This window comes from Pongo abelii, chromosome 4 (genome assembly GCF_028885655.2).
Source record: "Pongo abelii isolate AG06213 chromosome 4, NHGRI_mPonAbe1-v2.0_pri, whole genome shotgun sequence".
Lineage (NCBI taxonomy): Eukaryota > Metazoa > Chordata > Mammalia > Primates > Hominidae > Pongo > Pongo abelii.
Window position 1 is genome coordinate 78,659,542 of NC_071989.2, and position 12,872 is coordinate 78,672,413.

The following is a 12,872-nucleotide window of genomic DNA, read 5'->3' on the forward strand; positions in this document are numbered from 1 at the left end:
ATGATGCCAGCTATCTGGGCATCCCTATGTCCAGTCAAGTTTAACACATAAAATTAACCACCACATGGTATAAGTAAGGTAAGGGTCCAATTTTATTTTCTTGCATGTGGATATCCAATATTCCCAACATCATTTGTTGAAAAAAACTGTCCTTTCTCCATTGACTGGTACCCTTGTTGAAAATAGCTATATATTTTTAGCAAAACAATAAACATGTTCTCAATGTCATGTCACAATATGATACCACGATGTACACTAGGGATACAATTGATACGCTTTTACCCATAAACAAATTGGGGTGGATATGTTGCTGGATACAAAATATACAATCACTTAGTATTTACTTGATAAAAAGAATATGAGCTTGTCCACGTGGTTTTATATTGTACAAAGTGTCTTACACATTTAAAAATAACCCAGTCATCGGCCGGGCGCAGTGGCTCACGCCTGTAATCCCAGCACTTTGGGCGGCTAAGGCAGATGGATCACTTGAGGTCAGGAGTTCAAGACCAGCCTGGCCAACATGGTGAAACCCCATCTCCACTAAAAATACAAAAATTAGACAGGCATGGTGGCACATGCCTGTAATGCCAGCTACTTGGGAGGCTGAGGCAGGAGAATCACTTGAACCCAGGAGGCAGAGGCTGCAGTGAACCAAGATCGCGCCACTGCACTCCAGCCTGGGTGAGACAGCGAGACTCCCTCTCAAAAAATAAATCAATAAATAAAAAAGAATGCAGTCATTTCATTACACCTACCTGGCTTCCATATTATGTAAATAGCACAAATTCATGAGAAACACATAACCAATGAAGTGTCATAGTGCAAGCATATTTTTAGGAAATTATATAAACTTCTGATTTAGCAATATGGATATAGAAGAATCCTATTAGAATATCAAACCGGCTGGGTGTGGTGGCTTACACCCGTAATCCCAACATTTTGGGAGGCCGAGGCGGGCCGACCACCTGAGGTCAGGAGTTCGAGACCAGCCTGGTGGTGGGCGCCTGTCATTCCAGCTACTCAGGAGGCTGAGAAAGGAGAATCTCTTGAACCCGGGAGGCAGAGGTTGCAGTGAGCTGAGATCACATCACTGAACTCCAGTCTGGGAGACAGAGCAAGAGTCCGTCTCAAAAAAAAAAAAGAATATCGAACTAACACATCCTGAAGTCGAATTCCTTGAAAATTATGGCCTAAAAAGACTACTTGGCTGGGCCTGGTGCTCACGCCTGTAATCCCAGCACTTTGGAAGCCGAGGCAGGTGGATCACCTGAGGTCAGGAGTTTGAGACCAGCCTGACCAACATGGAGAAACCCCATCTCTACTAAAAATACAAAAATTAACTGGGCGTGGTGGCACGCACCTGTAATCCCAGCTACTCAGGAGGCTGAGGCGGCAGAGTCGCTTGAACCCGGGAGGCGGAGGTTGCAGTGAGCCGAGATCATGCTATTGTACTCCAGACTGGGCGACAGAACAAGACGCCGTGTCAAAAAAAAAAAAAAAAAAAGCTCATGCAAATGAGCATCACAAAAATTATACAGTTGGCTAAAGGAAACACCAAATTGATAATAATAAGCTAAACTAATAAATGACATTTTAAAGGAAAGACTAAGCTAACCTAATACTTAACGAGCTGTCTGAGTCAACACATAAAGTGCTGATAACAAACCTATCTAACTAGAAAATTGAGGAATCCCAAGGATGTAGGTATTTGCATAGTGGGAGCTTCACATAGTTACCAGCAACTCAACTTTTCTTTCCTTTTTTTTTTTTTTTTTTTTTGAGACGGTGTCTCCCTCTGTCACCCAGACTGGAGTGCAGTGGCATGATCTCAGCTCACTGTAACCTCCGCCTCCTAGGTTCAAGCAATTCTCCTGCCTCAGCCTCCCGAGTAGCTGGGATTCCAGGCGCCCGCCACCACGCCCGGCTAATTTTTGTATTTTTAGTAGAGACAGGGTATCACCATGTTGGTCAGGCTGGTCTTGAACTTCTGACCTCAAGTGATCCGCCCACCTCGGCCTCCCAAAGTGCTAGGATTGCAGGCATGAGCCACCACACCCGGCCAACTCAACTTTTCAGTACAATGCCTAATCAATTCCTCTGTCAACCTGATTTAAGTGCTAATACCCCAGGGTTTTAGTTTTTGTTTTTGTCTTAGAAACGGGGTCTTACTATGTTGTCCAGGCTGGTCTTGAACTCCTGGGCTCAAGTGATCTTCGCAGCTTGGCCTCCCAAAGTGCTGGGATTGCAGGCATGAGCCACCACACCCGGCCTAATACCCTAGGTGTCGGATAGCAAAGACATGTTATCCTTAATAACTTCTGAAGAAAGTTACTAGGAGTCCTTAGTGCAATATAAAAATTTACTTATAGAAAAGAAAAAACTCCTGCAGTTGTTCATAAGAACCAAGGAAAGGACTTCCAATTTGGAATCAGTGGGCTGCCCCTTGGGAGGTGCACTCGGAGAACATAAAGCTAACCCTGAGAAGGATGAGGGAGGTGCATCCTCCAAGATTTTGAAATCTGAGTGTACAATGTGAGGAGAGGTAGCAGAGGATGTAAGAGGAGAGGGATGACTCCACAGATCCTTTGAGAGAGAGGAAAGTGACCTACATTTTCTTAGCAAAAGCAGAGCTATCTTCAGCCAAGTTGGAAAGACTGTGAGGACCAGGGCAGTTTGAGATTTATGAAGTGCTCTTTAAAATTTTTAAATTTTTAAAATTTTTATTATTTATTTATTTATTAAAATTTAAAATTAAACAATTTAAAAATTTTTAAATTTTTAAAATTTAAAAAACATTTTTGACTCTTGAGGAATTTTCTGCTGCATTAAAGACAAGGGAATAGTTACATTTAAATAACAACTCAAGAAATACTAAGGCAGGGCACAGTGGCTCACATCTGTAATTCCTGCATTTATGGGAGGCCAAGGCAGGGGGTTCGCTTGCGCCAAGAGCTTGAGACCAGTGTGGACAACAGAGCAAGACCTAGCTCTACAAAAAATGTTTTAAAAATATTAGCCAGAGGCCGGGTGCGGTGGCTCACGCCTGTAATCCCAGCACTTTGGGAGGCTGAGGCGGGTAGATCACGAGGTCAGGAGTTCAAGACCAGCCTGACCAACATGGTGGAACCCCATCTCTACTAAAAATACAAAAATTAGCTGGGCGTGGTGGCGTGTGCCTGGAATCCCAGCTACTTGGGAGGCTGAGACAGAAGAATCGCTTGAACCCGGGAGACGGAGGTTGCAGTGAGTCGAGATGGCACCACTGCACTCCAGCCTGGGCGACAAAGCAAGACTCCATCTCAAATATATATATATATATATATATATATATATATATATATATATTAGCCAGATGTGGTGGAGCAAGCCTGTAGTCCCAGCTATTCTGGAGGCTGAGGCAGGAGGCAGAAGGATCACTTGAGCCCAGGAGTTCCAGGTTGCAGTGAGCCATGATCTCACCATTGCACTCCAGCCTGGGCAACAGAGCAAGATCCTGTGAAAGAAAGAGAGAAAGAGAGAGAGAGAGAATGAGAAAGAGAAAGAAGTACTATACTTTTACATGTATATAGTCCTTAGTCCTTATCCTATTTTTTTTTTTTTTTTTTGAGATGGAGTCTCGCTCTGTCACCCAGGCTGGAGTGCAGTGGCACGATCTTGGCTCACTGCAACCTCTGCCTCCCAGGTTCAAGCGATTCTCCTGCCTCAGCCTCCCAAGTAGCTGGGACAACAGTTGCCTACCACCATGCCCGGCTAATTTTTTGTATTTTTAGTAGAGACGAGGTTTCACCATGTTGGTCAGGATGGTCTCGATCTCTTGACCTCGTGGTCCACCTGGCTCGGCCTCCCATAGTGCTGGGATTACAGGCGTGAGCCACCGCGCCCAGCCCTATCCTTTCTTAAATACTTTTACATAACTCATCTCAGGATTGACAGACCTTGATAGCACCTTAAATCCTGGAGAGAGAGAATTCTGAAGAGGCTACAATAGGATGGAATGGTCAGAACATCTTTGAAAAAAAACAGGTAAGACTGCAACCAGGCATGGTGGTTCATGCCCGTAATACCAGCATTTTGGGAGAGCAAGGCGGGAGGATCACTTTAACCCAGGAGTTCAAGGCTGTGGTGAGCTATGATCACACCACGGCCCTCCAGCCTGGTTGACAGAGTCAGACTCTGTCTCTAAAAAAATAAAAATAAGGCCAAGGCGGGTGGATCACCTGAGGTCGGGAGTTCGAGACCAGCCTGACCAACATGGAGAAACCCTGTCTCTACTAAAAATACAAAATTAGTTGGGTGTGGTGGCGCATGCCTGTAATCCCAGCTACTCGGGAGGCTGAGACTGGAGAATTGCTTGAACCCGGGAGGCAGAAGTTGCGGTGAGCCGAGATCAAGCCATTGCACTCCAGCTTGGGCAACAAGAGTGTAACTCTGTCTCAAAAATAAATAAATATTAAAAAATAAAAATAGGCCAGGGTGCAGTGGCTCACGCCTGTAATCTCAGAACTTTGGGAGGCCAAGCCGGGTGGATCACCTGAGGTCAAGAGTTCAAGACCAGCATTCCCAACATGGTGAAACCCTGTCTCTACTAAAAATACAAAAATTAGCCAGGTGTGGTGGCGTGCCCCTGTAATCCCAGCTACTCAGGTAGCTTAGGTGGGAGAATTGCTCGAACCCAGGAGGTGGAGGCTGCAGTGAGCCGAGATCTTGCCACTGCACTCCAGCCTGGGTGACAGAGTGAGACCCAGTCAAAAAATAATAATAAATAATAATAAATAAAAATAAAGGTAAACAAATACCTCATTTAAGTGTACTCTGTTACCTAATATATTAGAAAGTCTTATCTTAAAGTATTGTTGTCTTGAATCTTTTATGTGGGGTCATAATTAAAATAAATCTTCCAACCCCTAAGTAAGTTCATACCTCCTATTGTTCAGGTAAGATAATTTTGAAGTCAACAGATTGTTGCTCTCTTACCTGACACAGCTGGGATCAGTAATTAGAATGTCAATTCAAAAAAGTAGATTAAAGCTAAACGTCAAAAAGTAACATATGGGTGCCATAGTTTGTCTTAATTTTTTTTCATTTTTCATTTTTAATTAATTAATTTTTTTTAGAGATGGAGTCTCGCTCTGTTACCCAGGTTGGAGTGCAGTGGTGTGAACACAGCTCACTGCAGCCTTGACCTTGTGGGATTAAGTGATCCTCCCACCTCAGGCTCCTGAGTAGCTGGGACCATAGGTGTGTGCCACCACGCCTGGCTAATTTTTAATTTTTTCATAGAGAGGGGGTCTTGCCATGCTGCCCAGGCTGGTCTCAAACTCCTGGGCTCACAGGATCCTCCAGCCTCAGTCTCTGAAAGTGTTGGGATTACAGGCGTGAGCCACCCCACCTAGCCAACATTTTTTTTTCTAAAGCAACACCATTATGAGTCTTTTAACAATTAACTTGATTTTTATAGAAATACCTTTTTGTTTGTTTGGGACAGAGTCTCACTATGTTGCCCAGGCTGGAGTGCAATGGTGCGATCGTAGCTCACTGTAACCTCTCCCTCCCGGGTTCAAACGATTCTCCTGCTTCAGCTTCCTGAGTAGCTGGAACTACAGGTGCGTGCCACCACACCTGACTAATTTTTGTATTTTTAGTAGAGACAGGATTTCATCATGTTGGCCAGGCTGGTCTCAAACTCCTGACCTTGTGATGCACTCACCTCCACCTCCCAAAGTGCTGGGATTACAGGCATGAGCCACCGTGCCCAGCCTAGAAACACCTTTCTGTTAGGGGTCATCATATTTTATTTTATTTGTGTGGTTTTTGTTTGTTTGTTTTTATGGCAGGGTCTCACTCTGTAGCCCAGGCTGGAATGCAGTGGCATTGAGAGGTGAAGCCAGCTGGGCTTCTGGGTTGGGTGGGGACTTGGAGAACTTTTTCTGTCTAGCTAGAGGATTGTAAACACACCAATCAGCACTCTGTGTCTAGCTAAAGGTTTGTAAATGCACCAATCAACACTCTAAAAATGCACCAATCAGCGCTCTGTGACTAGCTAAAGGTTTGTAAACACACCAATCAGCACTCTGTAAAAATGGACCAATCAGCACTCTGTAAAATGGACCAATTAATGCTCTGTAAAATGGACCAATCAGCAGTACGTTGGCAGGGCCAAATAAGGGAATAAAAGCTGGCCACCCGAGCCAGCAGCAGCAACCCGGTCAGGTCCCCTTCCAGGCTGTGGAAGGTTTGTCCTTTTGCTCTTCACAATAAATCTTGCTGCTGCTCCCTCTGGGTCCACACTACCTTTATGAATTGTAACACTCACTGCCAAAGTCTGCGGTTTCACTCCTGAAGTCAGTGAGACCACGAACCCACCGGGAGGAACAAACAACGCTGGATGCGTCACCTTTAAGAGCTGTAACGCTCACTGTGAAGGTCTGCAGCTTCACTCCTGAAGTCAAGCTAGACCACGAACCCACCCGAAGGAAGAAACTCCAGACATATCTGAACATCTGAAGGAACAAACTCCGGACACACCATGTTTAAGAACTGTAACACACCGCGAGGGTCTGCAGCTTCATTCTTGAAGTTAGTGAGACCAAGAATCCACCGTAAGGAACCAATTCCGGACACAGCATGATCTCAGCTCACTGCAACCTCCACTTCCCAGGTTCAAGTGATTCTCCTGCCTCAGCCTCCTGAGTAGCTGGGTTTACAGGTACACACGATCATGCCTGACTAATTTTTGTGTCTTTGGTAGAGACAGGGTTTCACCATGTTGGCCAGGCTGGTTTTGAACTGCTGACCTCAGGTGATCCACCTGCTTTGGCCTATCCAAGTACTAGGATTATAGGCCTGCGTCACAGCAGCCGGCCTGCATCATATTTTATCATTTAAATAATATTTAATTAAATCATACACACACATACACACATATAGTAGCAAGTACAAGTGGGAATAACAGGTTTAGGTACAACATAACATTGCTAACCACCCAACTCCACTATTGCGAGCAGAAGTAGTGTTCTCTAGAAACAGGCCTTTTAGGGTGCTGAGGGCATCATAAGATGCTTAAACTGAGCTTGTATGTTTCAGAATTAGCTGATATTTTTTAAATGGTCTCTATTATTAAGTAAATAACTATCAAATTTCATAAGATATGAATTAATTTGAGGACTGAAACTGTATTAGTCAGAACGGCTTTGGTCTCTAATAACAAACTCAAATCAGCTTATGCATACAAGGGAATCTTTTGACTTAGAGAACTGAGAAGTTCAGGAGCTGACTTGGCTTCAGGGTTCCCTCTCAGTCTGTTTCTCTCATCTTCGCTGCTTCTCGCAACATATTTAGTCTCATGCTCTCATGTTTAGACTTTCTCTGTGTAACTGCGGAAGATGGCTGGTGTCAGCTCCAGTACATAAGCACATAGTGGGTTACAGGGAAGTGGATCTCTTCCAGCAGCTTTCTATCATGTCTTTGGAAGCCTCTGATAGGCCTTGGTTTGGGTTATGTGTACATCTTTGAACCTATCACCACATCAGATGAGCCAGCCTGGATCTCATATCCGCTAATGTGTGGGCAGAACACAATCCCCTCAGGACCTCATGGAGTGGAAGAAAGATAAATTTTTTTTCTCTCTTTTTTTTTTTTTTGAGATGGAATCTCACTCTGTTGCCCAGGCTGGAGTGCAGTGGTGTGATCTTGGCTCACTGCAATCTCTGCCTCCCGGGTTCATGCCATTCTCCTGCCTCAGCCTCCCGAGTAGCTGGGACTACAGGCGCCTGGCACCACGCCTGGCTAATTTTTTTATATTTTTAGTAGAGACGAGGTTTCACCATGTTAGCCAGGATGGTCTTGATCTCCTGACCTCGTGATGCACCCACCTTGACCTCCCAAAGTGCTCCACTGCTCTGGGCTGAAGAAGGGTGAGTTATAAATGAAAAGCTGCATGTGTGCTCTAATAGAAGCTAGACATGCAAAAACCACAGATGCCTCCAGCATAGACCATGCCTTTGTTACCAAAATACCAGGTATTCAGTCTAAGTCCTGCTTCTCATAGCACAGAAAACCAATCACTGAGACAATGAGTATTGCCAAGGAAGAAGGCTTTAATTGGGTGCTGCAGCTGAAGACATGGGAGCTAGTCTCAAATTCATCTCCTGACTGACTATAATTAGGGGTTGATCTAGCAGGGAAGAAATGTAACTATGCATGGGAAAACAGGAACTCAACTTGAGAGGGGTAAGGAAGCAATCATGATGAATGAAGGGCCTGGTGTCTCATTGTCTGGGTGCAACGATCTGGTGAGTTTCAGTTCTTTTTCTTCAGGTACTTTTTGAGAGGCTTTTGAGGGTCCTTTGCTGAGGAAGGAACTCAGATAATACAAATGTAAGGTTCAAGCTTAAGACCAGAAATGTCTATGGGACTATTGAGTTGGTTTCACCTCAGCTATTCTTTAATTCCCTCCTAAGACCAAGCCCACGGAAGCAGCTTACCCTTAAATATTGAATGGCTCAACTGCTAGTAGCACTTTATTCTTCCAGACATTTTCACAGACTGATAAGGTTTGGATGTTTTGTCTCTTCCAAATCTTATGTTGAATTGTGATCCCCACTGTTGGAGGTGGGCTAGTGGGAGGTGTTTGGGTCATGGGGGCAGATTCCTCATGAATGGGTTAGTGCTGTCCTCACAATAATGAGGGAGTTCTCGCTCTGAGAGCTCTTGTGAGCTCTGGTTGTTTAAAAAAGTGTGGCACCTCTTCCACCTCCACCACTCACTCTCACCATGTGACATGTCTGCTCCTGTTTTGCCTTCTGCTATGAATAAAAGCTCCCTAAGGCCTCACTAGAAGCCAAGCAGATGCTGGTGCCATGTTTCCTGTACAGCCTGCAGAACGGTGAGCCAATTAAACCTCTTCTTTTTCCTCTCTCCTTTTTTTTTTTGAGATGGAGTTTCACTCTTGTCGCCCAGGCTGGAGTGCAGTGGTGCAATCTCGGCTCACTGCAACCTCCGCCTCCCGGATTCAAGCAATTCACCCGCCTCAGCCTCCCAAGTAGCTGGGATTACAGGTGCCCGCCATCACGTCCAGCTAATTTTTGTATTTGTAGTAGAGATGGGGTTTCACCATTTTGGCCAGGCTGGTCTTGAACTCCTGACCTCAGGTGATCCGTCCACCTTGGCCTCCCAAAGTGCTGGGATTACAGGCACGAGCCACTGCGGCTGGCCACCTCTTTTCTTTATAAATTACCCAGTCTCTTTCCAGCGGTGACGACCTACCCATGAGAACATGCCTCTCACAAAGGATCTCCTTCATCCCTCTCCAGAATGGGGGAAGAGGAAACACAAGAAGCAGTGCTTGGTGCAGATCCCCAATTCCTACTTCATGGGTGTAAATGCCCAGGATGGTATAAAGTCACCACAGTCTTTAGCCATGCACTAACATGCACTAACAGAAATTTTGTGTGTTGGCTGCTCCACTGTCCTCTGCCAGCCTACAGGAAGAAAAGCAAGGCTTACAGAAGGATGTTCCTTCAGGAGGAAGCAGCATTAAAAGCACTCTGAATCAAGATGAGTGAGAAATCATCTCAATAAACACTTTTTTTTTTTTTTGAGACTGAGTTTCACTCTTGTCGCCCAGGCTGGAGTGCAGTGGTGTGAGTTTGGCTCACTGCAACCTCTGCCTGCCAGGTTCAAGCAATTCTCCTGCCTCAGCCTCCTGAGTATCTGGGATTACAGGCATGCGCCACTATGCCCAGCTAATTTTGGGGTTTCATCATATTGGCCAGGCTGGTCTTGAACTCCTGACCTCAGGTGATCTGCTCACCTCGACATCCTACAGTGCTGAGGTTACAGGCGTGAGCCACTGTGCCTGGCCTCAATAAACACATTTTGGATAAAAAATAAATAAATAAATTACCCAGTCTCTGGTATTTCTTTATAGCAATGCAAATGGACTAACACAGAGACATTATTTTATTGTGAGTGGTAAAGGCAGATTAAATGACTTGCTTAAAATCACACAGCTGCTACTTGACTTGAAATTATACTATGAGACTACAGTAACCAAAACAGCATGGTACTGGTACCAAAACAGAAATATAGACCAATGGAACAGAACAGAGGTCTCAGAAATAACACCACACCTCTACAACCATCTGATCTTCGACAAACCTGACAAAAACAAGCAATGAGAAAAGGATTCCCTATTTAATAAATAGTGCTGGGAAAACTGGCTAGCCATATGGAGAAAACTGAAACTAGACCCCTTCCTTATAGCTTATACAAAAATTAAGATGGATTAAAGACTTAAACATAAAACCTAAAACCATAAAAACCCTAGAAGAAAACCTAGGCAGTACCATTCAGGACATAGGCATGGGCAAAGACTTCATGACAAAAACACCAAAAACAATTGCAACAAAAGCTAAAATTGAGAAATGGGATCTAATCAAACTAAAGCGCTTCTGCACAGCAAAAGAAACTATCACCAGAGTGAAGAGGCAACCTACAGAATGGGAGAAAATGTTTGCAATCTATCCATCTGACAAAGGTCTAATATCCAGAATCTACAAGGAACTTAAACAAATTTACAAGAAAAAAAAACCCCATCAAAAAGTAGGCAAAGGATATGCACAGACACTTCTCAAAAGAAGACATTTATGCAGCCTACAAACATATGAAAAAAAGCTCATCACTGGTCATTAGAGAAATGCAAATCAAAACCACAATAAGATACCATCTCATGGCACATGTATACCTGTTAGAATGAATCATTAAAAAGTCAGGAAACAACAGATGCTGGAGAGGATGTGGAGAGAAATAGGAAAGTTTTCACACTGTTGGTATGAGTGTAAATTAGTTCAACCATTATGGAAGATAGTGTGGCGATTCCTTAAGGATCTAGAACCAGAAATAGCATTTGACCCAGCAATCCCGTTACTGGGTATACACCCAAAGGATTATAAATCACTCTATAAAGACATATGCACATGCATGTTTATTGCAGCACTATTCACTGTAGCAAAGACTTAGAACCAACCCAAATGCCCATCAGTGACAGACTGGATAAAGAAAATGTGGCACATATATACCATGGAATACTATGCAGCCATAAAAAAGAATGATTCATGTTGTTTGCAGGGACATGGATGAAGCTGGAAACCATCATTCTCGCAAGCTAACACAGGAACAGAAAACCAAACACCGCATGTTCTCACTCATAAGTGGGAGTTGAACAATGAGAACACATGGACACAGGGAGGGGAACATCACATACTGGGGCCTGTTGGGGGTGGGGGAGAAGGAGAGGGAGAACATTAGGACAAACACCTAATGCATGCGGGTCTTAAAACCTAGATGACGGGTTGATGGGTGCAACAAACCACCGTGGCACATGTATACCTATGTAACAAATCTGCATGCTCTGCACATGTATCCCAGAACTTAAAGTATAATTTAAAAAAAACTACGCAGCTGATTTCTGACAGAGCTGAGTTCATAACTGGGTTTCCCTCGGATCTTTCCCTCTTTTCTTCTCTTGTGTTGCCAGAACTGATATCAAAGGGAAGGAATACAAAAGAAATATTCAACTTCACTACTTCTTTGACAGTTTGATATGTTGTCCCTAGAAGGCCATGATAATGATATGTCATCTCTAACTTTCAGGCTAATTATAGGTACAGTAATGGGTGGTTATTTGGACTATTTTAAAAAATAGAGACAGGTTCTCACTATGTTGCCCAGGCTGGTCTCGAACTCCAGGGCTCAAGTGATCCTCCCACCTTGGCTTCCCAAAGTGCTGGGATTACAGGTGTGAGCCACCACGCCCAGACTTTTTTTTTTTAATAGGTTCTCACTCTGTCACCCAGGCTGGGGTGCTGTGGTGTGATCATGGCTCACTGCAGCCTCAACCTCTCGAGCTCAAGCAATCCTCCCACCTCAGCCTACCAAGTAGTTGGGACTACAGGTGCTTGCCACCACACCCGGTTAATTTTAAAACTTTTTTCGTGGAGATAAGGTCTTGTTGTGTTGCCCAGGCTGATCCTGGATTCCTGGGTTCCAGTGATCCTCCCACCTCGGCCTCCCAAACTGTGGAGATTACAGGCATGAGCCATTGCACCCAGTCTATTTGTCCTATTGATTTATTGAGTTGTGGAGTTTGCTAAAGGAAACCTCGCCTATGTTTTTGTTTCTAAGGCTAATATTTTCCCTTATGTTTGACAATACATTGATGTGCTAAGACTCTGCAGTGAAGATAGTTTCTTTTTTATTTTTTTTTTGAGACGGAGTTTCGCTTTTGTTGCCCAGGCTGGAGTGCAATGGTGCGATCTTGGCTCACCGCAACCTCCGCCTCCCGGGTCCAAGCCATTCTCCTGCCTCAGCCTCCCGAGTAGCTGAAATTACAGGCATGTGCCACCATGCCCGGCTAATTTTGTATTTTTAGTAAAGACGGGGTTTCTCCATGTTGGTCAGGCTGATCTCGAACTCCCGACCTCAGGTGATCTGCCCACCTCGGCCTCCCAAAGTGCTAAGATTAGAGACGGGAGCCACCGCACCTGGCCTGAAGATAGTTTCTTAAAGGCAGTGTAGTATATTGGACATAATGTAAGATATACAGTCAAACTGTGTTTGAATCTCAGGTCAATTACTTGTATCCTTGGGTAAGTCAGGTAAGCTCCATGAGCCTCTGTGTCCTATTAAAAAAAGGGTGATAGCACCATCTATCTACTATACATACTTCACAGGATTGTGGTGAATATAAAATGAGGTAATTGTAGGGAAAGCTTTCCGTTGGCCCTCTGAAGATTTGTTGAACAATAACTCATAGCCAGGCGTGGTGGCTCACACTTGTAATCCCAGCACTTTGGGAGGCCAGTGGGGGA

General features: G+C 44.4%; 1 pseudogene; it reads left to right on the forward strand.

Moving 5' to 3' along the window:
- Window positions 1–9,271: 9,271 nt before the first annotated feature.
- On the forward strand, window positions 9,272–9,591 carry LOC112133440 (small ribosomal subunit protein eS27-like; annotated as a pseudogene).
- The last annotated feature ends 3,281 nt before the right edge of the window (window positions 9,592–12,872 follow it).